This window comes from Chionomys nivalis, chromosome 6 (genome assembly GCF_950005125.1).
Source record: "Chionomys nivalis chromosome 6, mChiNiv1.1, whole genome shotgun sequence".
NCBI lineage: Eukaryota > Metazoa > Chordata > Mammalia > Rodentia > Cricetidae > Chionomys > Chionomys nivalis.
Genome location: NC_080091.1, coordinates 87,330,037 through 87,344,425, shown reverse-complemented (window position 1 = coordinate 87,344,425; position 14,389 = coordinate 87,330,037). Strand labels below are relative to the sequence as shown.

The 14,389-nt window shown below is 40.1% G+C and overlaps 1 protein-coding gene across 1 annotated transcript in view; it reads right to left on the bottom strand.

Moving 5' to 3' along the window:
• Npffr2 (neuropeptide FF receptor 2) overlaps positions 1-5,795 on the bottom strand; it is a 53,107-nt gene extending 47,312 nt beyond the window's left edge. The window contains exon 1 of the mRNA XM_057772999.1: positions 5,790-5,795. The gene's annotated coding sequence lies outside the window, so the exon portion shown is untranslated. The remainder of the gene's footprint in view (positions 1-5,789) is intronic.
• Between the last annotated feature and the right edge of the window lie 8,594 nt (positions 5,796-14,389).

Below are 14,389 nucleotides of genomic sequence, written 5' to 3'. Positions count from 1 at the left end.
CATTCCTGTCATTAGCTATTGTCTGTATGTCTGGTCTCAGATTTATTCAATGTTATCTGAGCAACCTAAGTAGATCTTAGTTGGCCATTGTAGATAGATCACCATACTTTTTTCTTACAAATTTTGTGAATCTTTAGTTTAATTCTTTTTATATATGTTTATAAAACTTTACTATGCATGCTATTTAACTTCATTTTCAATTTCAAATTTCTAACTTTAAAAAAATTAAATTTATTGGTTATAATGTAAAGTACTTACTAAAGTCAACCCCATCATGGGCTAAAGGCAAGACAGTATCTGGAAATACTATCAATGAGTAAATAAAATGAATAAAAGTGTGAGATCATAGTGGAAGAAGAGGAGCTGCATATGTTCGTGGTATCACACTGTAAATTTGAAAATGTTTTCAAAAATTGCTAAAATAAAAATAACAATAAAATATATCAGCATTTGGTCACTAGGAAAAATTTCCACTTGTAGTTTTTACTATGGATTCCTATATTCATATCATTTGTAGCAAATGAAAATTGTTGAATGAGTCTCATATGTGTTGCGAGGCTGTTATATTTATGAAAGAAAGACAATATGATAGGATAGAGTCTATCATTGAACATTATTCCAGGCTAGTATTTTAATTCTCTCTACAGATACCCTCAATTTTTAAAATGTATCCATTCGTGAAGATTTGGTTTATTATTGGTCTCCGTTTAATAAACACTGAATTCTATAGCTTTTTCTTTACACTGAATACTTTAAATCTTTTATTATTTTTTTTTGTATTGCTAGAGACAGTGCATTCTTATTCTCAGTAATAACAGTGGCATTCAGCATCCTGTAGGTTCATTCTGCATGACAACCAAGCCATAGCTCTAAATGCTTTATGTGAACAATTTCTTCTTTACTCAACCTAGAGACAATGTTCTTGTCTCTAAAGAATGTGTTATTATCTATATGTTACAGAACAGAAACAAATAACTAACCCGGGTTATGATAGAGCTATGACATAAGTCATTCAAGGTCTTTCTGTTCAGTCTACGCAGGATGGAAGCCCTCATCCTCACCTCAATACCCATCGTGTAAAGTTACCACACATACCGTACACTTCCTTTAACTCACTGCTTCCATTATCATGTTAGAAATAATGTTTTATTGAGCATGTATGTTATGTTCATTTTCTAGTCATCCACCATTAGTTTGCCTTCCAGAGGGATGACACCAAGAAAGCCTACTGCGTTCCACACCGTCACCAGTACTAAGCTGGCATAGACTTCCTAAAATTTCCCAAGACCATAGTGATAATACTTTGGTTTAACTTACATGGCTTGGTGCATCTCTAGTTTTGCATATTGCATTTGGTAATCAAAGAAGTAAGTAATAAAAAATATGAAATAGAATATCCTAATCACTTAGAAATTAGTGAAACTCAAAAAAAAAAAGAAAGTAGGAAAGTTCTTCGCAATCAACCTTTGACCAAATAAAATATCAAAAAGAAAAATATGAAATTATTTAAACAAGAGCATTGTCTCTAGGCGTTTTGTCTGTGGGCAGCCTCTTTCTGGTTTATGTCTGCAGTGAGACTTCAAGGGAGATGTTGTGGCCCATTACACAGAACACTTCCTTTGCAGGGAGTAGAAGCTGTGCTGCAGATAGCATTCTCATCAGTTTAGAGCCCCTGTGCACTAACCACACAGAACTAGGATAAAGGAAAAGGTGGAGAAACTTTGAATGAGGTCAAAATCCCAACTAAAAAAAAAAAAAAAATGTCTCTCCCTTTAGGGAAATCAGAAATTTTCAGAGGAAATCTGAGTGCTGTGGCCTCCTCTTTGTCCACATTTAACAAAGGTTTTTTTTTTTTTTTTTTTTTTTTTTTTGATTTTTTGAGACAGGGTTTCTCCGTAGCTTTTGGTTCCTGTCCTGGAACTAGCTCTTGTAGACCAGGCTGGCCTCGAACTCACAGAGATCCGCCTGCCTCTGCCTCCCGAGTGCTGGGATTAAAGGCGTGCGCCACCATCGCCTGGCTAACAAAGTTATTGAAAGCAGTCTCTGAAAGTATAAATAATCTGTTAAGAGCCCTTCTGGTATCCCCAGGATGTAAGAATCACAAGGTCATGAGCAAATCCATAATTTGAATGTTGTCTTCATTGGGTTTTGGTTCTAAGGGGATAAACTCTAATACAGACAACTATTAGATTTTACAGACTTTCTGGTGGGGCTAAATTACAGAAATGTTCATCCCGTTTTTAGCTTTCCTCCAAATGAATACCCCCCTTGCCCAGTATTAGAAGAAAAATTTCTTAAATCTATTAAATTTGTAGAGCTTATTTGAGCAAGACAAAACAATTTCTTCTAGAACAAGAGCAGTGATAGAATTCCAGCCAAGGCAGCAGACAGTATTTGTAGGAAAACACACAGAAAACAACCCCAATGGCATAGCCTAGACAATCGACCAGCTAACTGATAACAGCTAACCTGTTGTTAGAGCAGACTCAGCAGGCATAGGACTTTCTACAATCAACCAAAGCTGGGCACTGTGGTTAAACTGGATAGTGCTATAGTCCGTTGAACCTGTCGTACTTGCCCAATTCCCATCCAAGACTTCCCACACCTATCAACGTCAGACAACCTTTAGGAGTCTTCTGGGAATGACTACAAATCAACAAGGTGAACTGGAACAGTAAATTTCACCTGCAGGAAAACCATGAATGCACAAATGGTCAGTCCCAACTTTCAGCCCACTCCATCCTCCTGTGAACGGGGTGGGTGTTTGAAAGGAAGTAGGAGGGATTCTGATGTTTTTTTTTTTTTTCTTCTCTTAACAAGAATATGATTAGGACAATTTAATTTCATGTCAGCCATATAGTTTTCACTTGGGAATGCCTGCCAGACACATACAGATATCAGTACTTGGATTATAAACCATAAAATGCTGTGAGCTCTGCACTGTAGAATTTAAATGTGGCTGGAAGAATACATGACTTCATTATCCTGGTCCCTTTACTTAAGACACATCTTTACTTTTGGGCAGTTTACTTTGAAACCTTAGTTCTTTTATTAAAAACGAAGTGCTTACGGACAATCTCTAAGATGATAAGGCTGAAATGCGATTGTATGTGCAGGGTCATTCACTATGGTTGATTATTGCTACTTCATTGCAGTTTGGGCAATTACTGGTGCTTTCTGACCCTTGAGAGGTTACAAGCAGCTGTAACATGTTGAGTGTGTTTGGTAAATAAAATCTCTGGAGCATGAAAACACAGCTGCTGAAATGTTGGTGGAGAAATGAAAGAAAGGAATTTAAATGGAAAGAGTTTTAGTTCAGAGGAGATGCCAGGGAGCAGCCGTGGTCCAGAGATGCCCACATGAGGCCCCCCTCTGCAGCCAAAGGAGAAAATAAGTAAGAAATTTCCTTCACAATACTTAGGAATTAAAATTGTCTGCAATTACTTAGAGGAAACTTTTCTTCCCCTCAGACTGTGGAGAGCACCTCTGTTTGTACTATTCTTCCTTCATTTGCTGGTGTGTGTGGTTTGGGTTGTGTTGTTATTCCTGATGGCCATTATTGATCCTATCTGGCTTGCTTAGAGGGAATAGATGCTGAACTCGGTATGAGAACCTGACCAAGACATGTTTTCTCCATCTTGTGTGTCAGTGAAATCAATTGAATTTTTATTTTTTATCTGTGGGGGGTAGAAGAGGGAACTGCTGAATAAGATTAACAGATAAGATCAAAACACAATGAGGCACTGACTCGCTCCTCTCTGAGACCTGGTGTTCACTGTACTAACTTGAGATCATTTTAGATTTCTCAGATTGGCTCCTGAGAAAAGACCATAAGGCATCTGACGTGTACCAGTGTACCAGAGGCTGCATTCAGCTACCCAAATAGATCACCATTCTATATAGAAACTATCTCTTCCCAACAGGTCATTCTATAGAGAAACTAATGGATTTCAGGACCTCAACTAAGGGCATTAACTCTTTAGTGGCAAGGCAAGGTGAAGGCAGCCTTTTCCTTCTGAATTCTCTTTCTCCAGTGGGAAACCAGGGATTTCTAAAGACTGAAAAGGTTGTAGTGGTCCGATTCTAACATCCTTTTATGTTTTAACAGCGTTAGAGACAGCAAATGCAGCAAAGGGCTTGCTTGGGGCAGAAAGTCACCAGGGTGGGGGTGGGGTCTGTAACTGAAATGAGAAGTTGTCTCTACCTCTGGATGTGTGTGTTTCAGATTCTAGAAGGCACATGAAGGGTATGGAAGTCGATCTGCTGTGGTAAACACTGCAACTCAAGGAAACAAAGGGGAAAAAAGTTATCTTCAAGTTCATGCTAAGCACGGGACTCTCTCGAGGGCAGTTTATCAAGATTACTAACATACTATAAGCAAGAGAAGAATGTGAAACCCTATTTGATGTTTTCAAACACGCATGGCAGTGTTCATCCAAAACCGATTCCACCTCTCATTCAAGGAGCATGCTACAAAATGTATACTTCCTGGTTTTTGAAGCTTCGAGGAATGAAGTTCTTAGCTTTGTCTGAAACACAGCTGGAAATCCTTAATGCAATGCAGAGGCTTTGCAAGCCTTCCCCTGCCCCCATCACACTCCAGAACCCAAGCGCATGAACAATTACAGCAAATGCAGAGTCTTCCAGGAACAAACCATTTCCTGGCTCAGAGTGAATTCTGACCTATATATTCCACAGTTTTGACACCTATGGAAGATAGTACGGCTGAACAGCGGCAAAGAAACTGTGAGCCCAGAGAAACATGAAGATAGATCTCTACTATACATACACTCGCAAATTCTTCACAGTACATTTGCAACACGAAAAAAAAAAACTCCTAGAGAAAAATTGATGAAGGAAAAGTAACAGAAACTTTAAATATTCCTGAAGTTGCCGATTGACAAAATAAAATGGGGTATATGGTAGGAATTTAGGATTAAATTATAAGGATTTGAAGGAAAACAACAAGAAGCAGAGGAGAGTGGTATTCAGACAACTCATTATTAAGTAATAACTAGGACACATTTCAGATTAATATCTAATTTTCAATATTAACACGTGCCTTTAAAGATAATGTGGTGAGCAGAGATGTAGCTATCTAACTAAACCAGTCGTCTTAAGAGGAAAACTTGGAAGCCTGCAGAGCTGCTGTCATCCTGGCTTTCCTGTGGATCCAGACTCGCTGTTGCTCCATGCCGTCTTTGAACGTTCTATTGAGGTATTGCAAATTCAGCTGTAACTTACGACGTCATTAATTTACCCAACCTATTTTTAATTGGGATTCCAGCCGACAACACAAATATACCCTTTGCAGCTTATGATACATTGACTTATTCATCCTTTTTCCTCTTATGAAATGATTTAGAGAGAATCTGGATACCCAGTTCCAAGAAACTTGAATATTTTAATTAAAATAGAAATCCTTTCCTTGTTCGCATTATAATTAATACTGTTTAAAATAAATGTTGAAAAATATCACCAATCTGGCTGGAGGGAAATGAGAAGTAAATGCATTTTTGATCATTGGTTTGTATGTGGTTCTAGTTACAGGAGAGCATTTCCTCTTCTTCAACACCTCAGAATTGCACTGCCTGCTTGACTAACACAAAAGAAATCCCATCTCCAGCCCCTTCTTTGAGAGCTGGGTGTTGTCCTACCACATTGTAGTCTCCGTGACAAACCCTGATGCCAAAGACCAAGCCTGGTTAGCAAATGAGAATCATCCTCATAAAGCAAGCGAACCGTGTGTGAAACTTTCGCTAACGCTCCACGATCCACGATCCACTTACCTTCCTAGGGAGATTCAACTAAGTTAACCAGTGTTCACCCGGAGAGGGGTCCGGGACTTCGAGGGTGAGAAAGTACCGCCATCGCAGCCTGGTCCCCTCTGTGAGCAGAAGAGCGCAGGCGTCCACTGGGTGGAGCAGCTCAGAGAAGCCCCCAGGGCAAACTTCGGCCTGAGAGGAGATCAGAGCTCCCCGGACAACGGACGACACCCAGAGAGCCCAGGTTGCGGAAAGCCTCTGGGGAAAGGTCAAGAGTAAAACCGCAGATTCCAAGCTACCATGTGTCACCGAGGCCAGTGGTGGCTCTGGGAAAGGGTCTCCCACCCACACTTAGAACACAGGCAGTCTCCCATTGCCCTCACCTGCTCAAGCAAAGAGTCCCAGCCGCGTTGAAAGCAGAAGCCAAGCCGGGCTGAGCAACAGGTTCTGTCTGGATTGCCGACTCCCTGCTCTACCGTCTGGCAGAGGGGGAACTGGTTGGCCACCTCCTCTGGGTCTCGAAGGCTCGCTGCAGCAGCCGGCGATCTCTGCACTCTGCACTCTGCTTTTGTTCCGGACACCACTTTCGGCAGCACCCAAAAACTGCTGGTTACCGACAGAGCTGCTCACAGCCTGCTAACAGGCTCTGGGGTAGCTTGTGAATTCAGAATCCCTGAGCTGCAAAAGGGAAGCCGCTCTGATTACCACCTCCTGGGTCATTGATGGCTTGGCTCCAATTCCTGGGCAATCGTTTAAACTCCTAGGTGTCTGTGTCCTTATGTTGCAAAATAGAATTTCTGAGGACCTTAGTAGGTACTTTAAGAACTAAATGGGTAACCGTGCGTAAGTATGGCAGAGTGGTCGTGGTACATACTACGCATTCGTTAATTTTTGTCAATTCTCATAACAATGAGAATTTCATCTGAGAGTACAAACTAAAACAACCCAGCCATCCCTCTGCCCTGAAGAGGTTGCTCTGTAAATCCCTGGGATTCTGGAAGTGTGGATTTTTACAATCACAGGTGGAGAGAATCAAAGAGAGTCTAGCAGTGATTCTGACACAGTTTCTGCTGTGGTAGACTAGTTAAGAAAAGGTATGCTTAGAATATGTTGATTTAGCCGGGCGGTGGTGGCGCACGCCTTTAATCCCAGCACTTGTGAATTCGAGACCAGCCTGGTCTACGAGAGCTAGTTCCAGGACAGGCTCCAAAGCCCCAGAGAAACCCTGTCTCGAACCCCCCCCCCCCCCGCAAAAAAAAGAATATGTTGATTTAGAGACTCACATGGTGGGTGAAAAGTTCAAAGCGCTTTAAGAGAGTAAAAGACCAGGGTCAAGGGTGCCAGCATCACACTGAGCATCTGGGTGTGACACTAACAGCCCCAAGAAACCATAGGGAATTCTTTTTAATCCACTTGGCACCAACACTTGTGCAAGATCGGGGGGGGGGGCTGAGTGGCATTTAAATCACAACTCCAGAGGTCAGGATCTCTGTATTTCATTTCCTGTTGACAGCCACTAGAATGCATGGAACACTGGGGAGAGCTGTCTGTAAAAGAATTCTTGGTTGGGGAGTAATATCATAGAATCACCTATTGTGTGGGGTGTGTGTGTGTGTGTGTGTGTGTAAATCTCAGTTGTTCAGTTGTGAATAATTTGAGAAGCCAGGCAGGTATAACTGTACTAAGACTTTACAAGTTCAAGATCAGGGACTGAGAAGATTTATCTTTATCAAAATGTCTAAGGCACAGGAAGCCAGGCAGGGATAAAAAGTCAGGTATGCAGGAAACTAAGAGGTGTCAGGTCTTTGGAGGGTAACAGCAGAGAAAAGTCGAACAGGCAGAGATGATCTGACAGTCTAAGATTGTTGAGAAGAAAAAGCTAATAAACGAGAGGAGTGGTGGGCCACTCCACACAAGCCCCTGTCACACTGAAAACAAAGTCACCAACGTGAATGAAAGCAACAGCCAGGTTCTGACAAGACAGAGAGATGTTTAACCTGCAGGAATTTCATTTCAAATGTAAAAAACAAAAACAGGAAACTCGTAAATAATCAGATCAAGAATGAGCCAACTTGTCTTTTATAAAGCAATGTGGCGTAAGATGAACCCCGTAAGCTGCCCCGGAAGCATTAGATCACGTCTGTGGCACAGTAAGGGGCCTGCTATGGAACCCTCCCTCACTGGGCCCTTCTTACACACGCCATCAGCCACCTTAATGACTTTGCCTCACCAGGTTTCCCCAAGCCGATCTCCAGGGCCTCCAGCATGCTTCTAGCCTCTCCCTTTCCCCACTGCTCCAGCTGTTATCCAATGAATTATTCACCCCAGCTTTCAGATGTGCTCTTTCTCTCCCACTTAAACTAAAAATCCAAACCAATTCACTCAGGGCCTCAAATGTGACACCCACATTATTCCTCCCCAGGAGCAACCACAATCTATTCTGTAGTCTGTATTTCTTCACTTCTCACTCACCCATCAGCCTGTTCTGGCCAAGCTCCTGGACCCCTATGGAAGGACCCTAGGAGGAGCATCATTTAGCTCAAGGTTGATAAATGAAATGGGTATTTTTTGCTTCACGCTTCCTTGGTCTTAGCCAGCTTGATTTTCTAAACAGTTCCTAATCCTGACATTTGTTTCACAGTGTTCCTCTATTTTGCTTGATGATTTTCTCTGAATTACTGGCTACTCAATGTCTATCCTTTGGAGTTTTCATTGGTTCTTCACAACCATGGAATACAAATGTTCCTCCAAGGCTGGGTGCTAGGCTTGCTTCTTTCAGGACATCCATTCTGCATCAGGGACTCTTGTCTAACTCAATATCACCCCATACTCAGCAATCTAAACACAGGATAACAGCCTCCACAAAACTCATCCCTCGGCTCTCCTGACCTAGCTACCTGCCCTTCTCAATGCTAGATTAAATAAAGTCACTGAATAAGAGCGTAATGTGGAAAGTGGGTGCTGAGGATCGTAAAGAAGCAAGACAAGAGGTACCCCTGTCATTGACAGCTTCTCTGATTCTGCCTGGAACCCACATTTCTCTCCCATAAGGAGAAAAGCCCAGTTTTTAAAAATAGTGCTCATGTCTAATAAAGACATTTTGATCAATAAGGGACTATAAGTTCATAAGAATATGATGGAGCTGAAAATGTCTTTTGCTTAATCTCTCTCCCATTGTGACATTACAACACATCACATTACTCGTGAGCCTGTGGTAGAGTCGCTATAAATAAATCTACTGTGTTGCAAGTCCTTTAAATGAACAGTGCACACAACTAATATGGTGCATGGCATTGATAATGTGAGGAGTTATGCTCCTGGCTCCTGTATTCACTCTTTTATACTGCTTGTTATTAGAGTTCCTTCTTCCTACTCATTAAGATCTTACTGTAAAATTCTATAACTTTTCACAGACAATTGTAACAGCCCCCAAATTATGACACAGAGACTTATTATTAGTTTTGAATACTCAGCCTAGCTTAGGCTCATTTCTGGCTAGCTCTTTTAACTTAAATTAGCCTGTATCTCTTTATCTACCTTTTTCCTTGGGCATTTTTACTTTTCTTTCTTTATATCTTATTTTAGCTGCTTCTTCTGCTCTCTGGGGGCTTCCTGGTTTCTGACCCCAGGCATCTCTCTCCTTCTATCCTTTTTGAGCCTAGATTTCTCCTCCAATTTATTCTCTCTGCCTGCCAACTCTGCCTATCCATCTCCTGCCTAGCTATTGGCTGTTCAGCTTTTTATTAGACCAATCAAGTGCTTTAGGCAAGCAAGGTGAAACAGATGCAACATATTTTTACATAATTAAACATACATCCTTACATTGTTAAACAAATGCAGCATAAACAAAAGTAGCACACTTTCCACAGTTAAATTCTACAGCATTAACAGTGTTCCACAGCAGAGAATAGCCTCCTTCATCTCATGTTTGTGTCCTCTGTCGACTGGATCAAAGGGACATCCATGTCCACAGATTGGCCTGTACTGCTTCAGTTTATTTCAGTGTGCTCCAAGATGTTTACATAATTACCCAACGATGTAGTTTTCTGAATTTGTTTCAGTGACACACATCTATCTATATTCCCCCTATAAGTGGAAAACCAGTGAATTTTGGTGCAAAATCAAAATGGATTATTAATAGATATTAAAGTCGAAATGTTAAAAAAAAATTCCTGAGGAGTTTGTACATATTACATTTTAAGGTATCTTATAATCCAGTGATAGTACCTTAATTTGAGGAACACTAAATAATATGAAGATGAACTTATGTAAAGAGGCACAGAGGAAAACAGTGGAAGATTGTCAACTACACAGGGACACTTTGAAAGCTGCGATAACAGGCAAGGGAAAGGGAGAAGGGGTATAGGACACCCTAACTTTACCATTTCTGATACACTGTGTTTGGTTTAAATTCAAGTTTTGTGGTAGCTTTTAGGAGAAAATAAGATTGCTTTTTAAAAGATGTTAGAGAAGTCAAATAATATTTATGGTAAGAAAAGCACATAGGCAAGCTACAGAGATAAATAATGTAGCAAAATAATATCACTCAAAAACCAAAGGAATGGACATTGTTAAACCTACAAAATACAGATTAAAATAAGATTTAAGTATCATTTTCCTATTTATATTAACAATAATACCCATTTTTCGGTCAGTAAGGAAAATAGTGTTATTCCTTTAAGAATAACACTTTCAAAAAACAGTTTGACAGTCTAAAGCAAATTACAGTTTTGTTAGGTTATCATCTAATAATCTCATTCTTGGAAATATGCCCACTGGAAACAGCTACATAAATATAGAAGAAGCAGAAAGCTATTTATTAGTTTTAGACAAATTGCGAAAAAGCAGGATACTTCTGGTATGGGAACACAATGAAATTTATGTGGCCATAAAAAGTATTCATTACAATGGCAATAGCAATAAAGAGAAAGAAATGCAGGATAATATTAAGTGAAAGAAGCGTGATAATTGGAATAAATTACGATTATATGCAAAGTAATAAATTCTTAAAGGAATGATTACATGAGTATTTGGATAAGCCTACGCATTATATTGTAATTATAAGTGAAAACTGAATACATTTCTTCTGGTTTTTTTTATTATTCCAGCAACTGCCCATTCTTGCAAGTTTTGATCCTTCACTTTTATGAGCTCCAGTGACAATGATTCATTTCATGGTTTCCTACTTGAAAGAGCCTAGATTCTCGCTCCCAGCTCAGCAGGCCCTCTTCACCCACTAATTTGTAATCTCCCAGTTGGTATTATGTCGCTGGGGAAAATGTGGATGGCAGAGGGTGGTAGACATGGATTACAATGGCCTTCCGTTATTCAGTAGTCTCTCTCTCTCTCTCTCTCTCTCTCTCTCTCTCTCTCTCTCTCTCTCTCTCTCTCTCCTTTTTTTTTAAGTTATGTTGAGGCAGGGTCTTGGAGTCAGTCTGTGCAGTCTAAACTGGTCTTGAATTCAAGATTCTTCTGCCTCTGTCTCCTGAGTGCTAAGATTGTAGGGGTATGTGGCCATGCTCAGCACCTTAAAATGCTTTGAAAAAAAGCTTTGAGTTTGGTTTGTAAGACCTAAGCCATTTTTAAATCATCACCTTCATTTAACTCCCCCTATCAGAACTCCACAGAATTACCAAAAGTTAAGATCAACATAGAAATATTACTCCCAAAAGAAGGAACAAGGATGAGGTGTTTCAGTTATGTCTCAAGAATAAGTGCTATTTGGACATGTCAAACAGTGGGTATAGTTGATTTTTTGACTCTTTGGAGTTCATCACCCAGCTTCCAAACAAATACACAGAGACTTATTCTTACTTCTGAGTGCCCAGCCTTAACTTGGCTTGTTTCTAACCAGTTTTTCTGACTTAAATTATCCTGTTTATCTTTAACTATATTTTGCCTCTGGGCTTTTTACCTTTCTTTATTCCAAATATCTTTCTTTTCTTCCTACTCTGTGACTGAGTGTGTGGCTGAGTGGCTGGCTCCTGGCATCTGCTTCTCCACCTTTTCTTGTTCCTTCTCTCTCGAGCCTAGATTACTCCTATTTATCCTCTCTACCTAGCAGCTCTGCCTGTTCCTCTACTGGTAGCTACTGGCTGTTCGGGTCTTTATTAGACCAATCAGTTGTTTTAGAGAGGCAAAGTAACAGTTTCACAGAGTTAAACAAATGCAACGTAAAAGAATACAATACATCTTTGCATCATTAAACAAATATTCCACAGTATGAATGAATGTAACACATCTTAAACTAACATTCCACAACAAATGGGTGATGCAATTTAGGCAAAAGTTATATCTTAGGAAATTATGGAGCTAGGGAACACTGCAATTGTATAGAAATGGTTCTTAGCTCAGTGTGGCAAAAGCAGCAGCTGTGTAAAATAGCAGAAAGTCTCTGTACTTGAAGACTTGTTAGCACCAGGACACTGTGTAGTGTAACACACGTACAACTGTACTCATATCAGCAACAAGAAGAGCTTTTACAGTTCCTTGTCACAAAGCCTCAGTGCATCCCACGATAAGTGCACAACACAGCCAGCATGACCTTACAGGAACCAAATTGACCTAGGCAAGTGAGTCTCATGCCTCATTCCATAAAAACTGTGCATGGGGTTTAATAGAACCTCACAAATCCATGTTCTCACTTGAGCAAGGGTAGAGGTTCTGAGCATCTAAATCAGGATACGTTTTCTAAAATAAACAGCACGGTCAGAACCTTTGCCAGAGGGGACAGGGTGCTCATCTATCAGGCCACTGGGGGTTGGCTTTAGCTGAAGGTGACAAGACTAATCCTCACTGCCTGGAGAGAGATACTTTCTGCTTTGACCTCAAGATACAAGCTAGCATCGTAGCAGGAAGCAGGGAAGTAAGAAGAAGGCATTTAACACAAGGTTTCTGGTTTTTAAAGCAGAACTAGACTGTGGTGTCATAGACACTCAGTGGCAAGGTTTTGTCTCTTCAGCCCATACATTATGAAGCATGTCCTATTGGTCATAGAACAGACTGAAGTTCTTTGTCTTGTCCATCAGTGAATAAGAACGTGACTGTCCTGTGGGGACTGGTGACCTCATGTACTAGAATGGAGATCACAAGAACTTGTTAAACTTCCTAATACACATTTCTCTTAAAATAGAAGTAAAATTACATTGGGAAAAACTCAAAAGGTGATTTTAAAAATTATCACTAGATATTAATTGTTGGCTTCTTGTTTCTCGAACTATGCCAGCCCTCTTACCATCATCACTCCTGTGTCATACTAATAAAAGTCTTCAAATGGATTCTTTTTAAACCTTATTTTACTTTATTTTTACAGATGAAAAACTGTAGCTTATTGTAATGATTCTCAAATTTTTAAGGCAAGATTTCCCAGTTTTTCAGTGGTGAGTGGACAGCCTTCATCTTCTACATACTCAAAAATAGCACAAATACTATTCTTCTGTCATGCTACTCACCTTGAGTAACAAGGTCTTTTAGAAGTCGTTAATGACTAAAGCTGTGTTGCCCCAAATTTGTTTGAGCCCTGATCCACTGTGACGGTCCATTATGCTTAGCTAATTGTACACAGAAAAGATGAAGTTAGTTCACACAGGCAGAGTGTGGGAGGGGTGGCTTAGTGTGGAAGCTATTTAAGGCTTTGTGAGTATGTGGGGAACTAAGCCTTGAGACCATGTTACCTGAGGAAAGCTGGTATCAACACACTCTAATATGGATTTTGATTGTTTTTTTTTTTTTAGATTTATTTATTTATATATACAGTGTTCTGTCTGCATGTATGCCTGCATGCCATAAGAGGGCACCAGATCCCATGATAGATGGTTCTAAGCCACCATGTGATTACTGGGAATTGAACTCAGGACCTCTAGGAAGTGCAGCCAGGGTTCTTAACCTCTAAACCATCTCACCAGCCCCCCAGGTTTGATTTTTAAAGAATATAGAAAAGTGTTAGGGTCAGTTAAGGTAATTTTTTAACAAGATGTATTTGACCTTATTTGCTATGCCTCTGCAATGGTTTTGCCAGATACTCTGGAATACCATTATAAATCAAAAAATAACCAGACTTGTTTCCTGATTAACTCTTCTTTTTGTTAACTAAGTAATTTTCTACACTTTCCAGTTCCATGTGATGTGACCAGGTAATTTCATGCCATCCTAGTACTAGAAGTAATTTTAGTTCAGCTTAGCTTCTACTTCAGTAGCTCATTTTTATTATTTAGCTGCTTTATTAGAAATCATGGCCTGCTGCAATTGTACTGGCATTTCATCTATATTTTAATAAACAAAGCTTGCCCAAGGATCAGAAAAGTAAAACAGCCACACTGGCCAGCTTTACAGACTAGACAGTGATGAGACACACCATTAATCCTAATAGCCACACTAGTTTGCCATAAAACCAAGTGGTAGTGAGGTACACACTTAATCCCAGAACTAGAGGGGATTATAAAATAGGAGGAGACATCTCAGTCTTATTCTGAGATTCCTGGAGGCACGATCATCATTTTGGGATTGAGGCAGAGGTAAGAGCCAGTAACTGGCTGCTTTGCTTTTCTAACCTTCAAGTTGAAGCCCGATTTTTGTCTCTGATATTTTATTAATAGTGCTTCATGCAATTATGTGAAAGACACAAA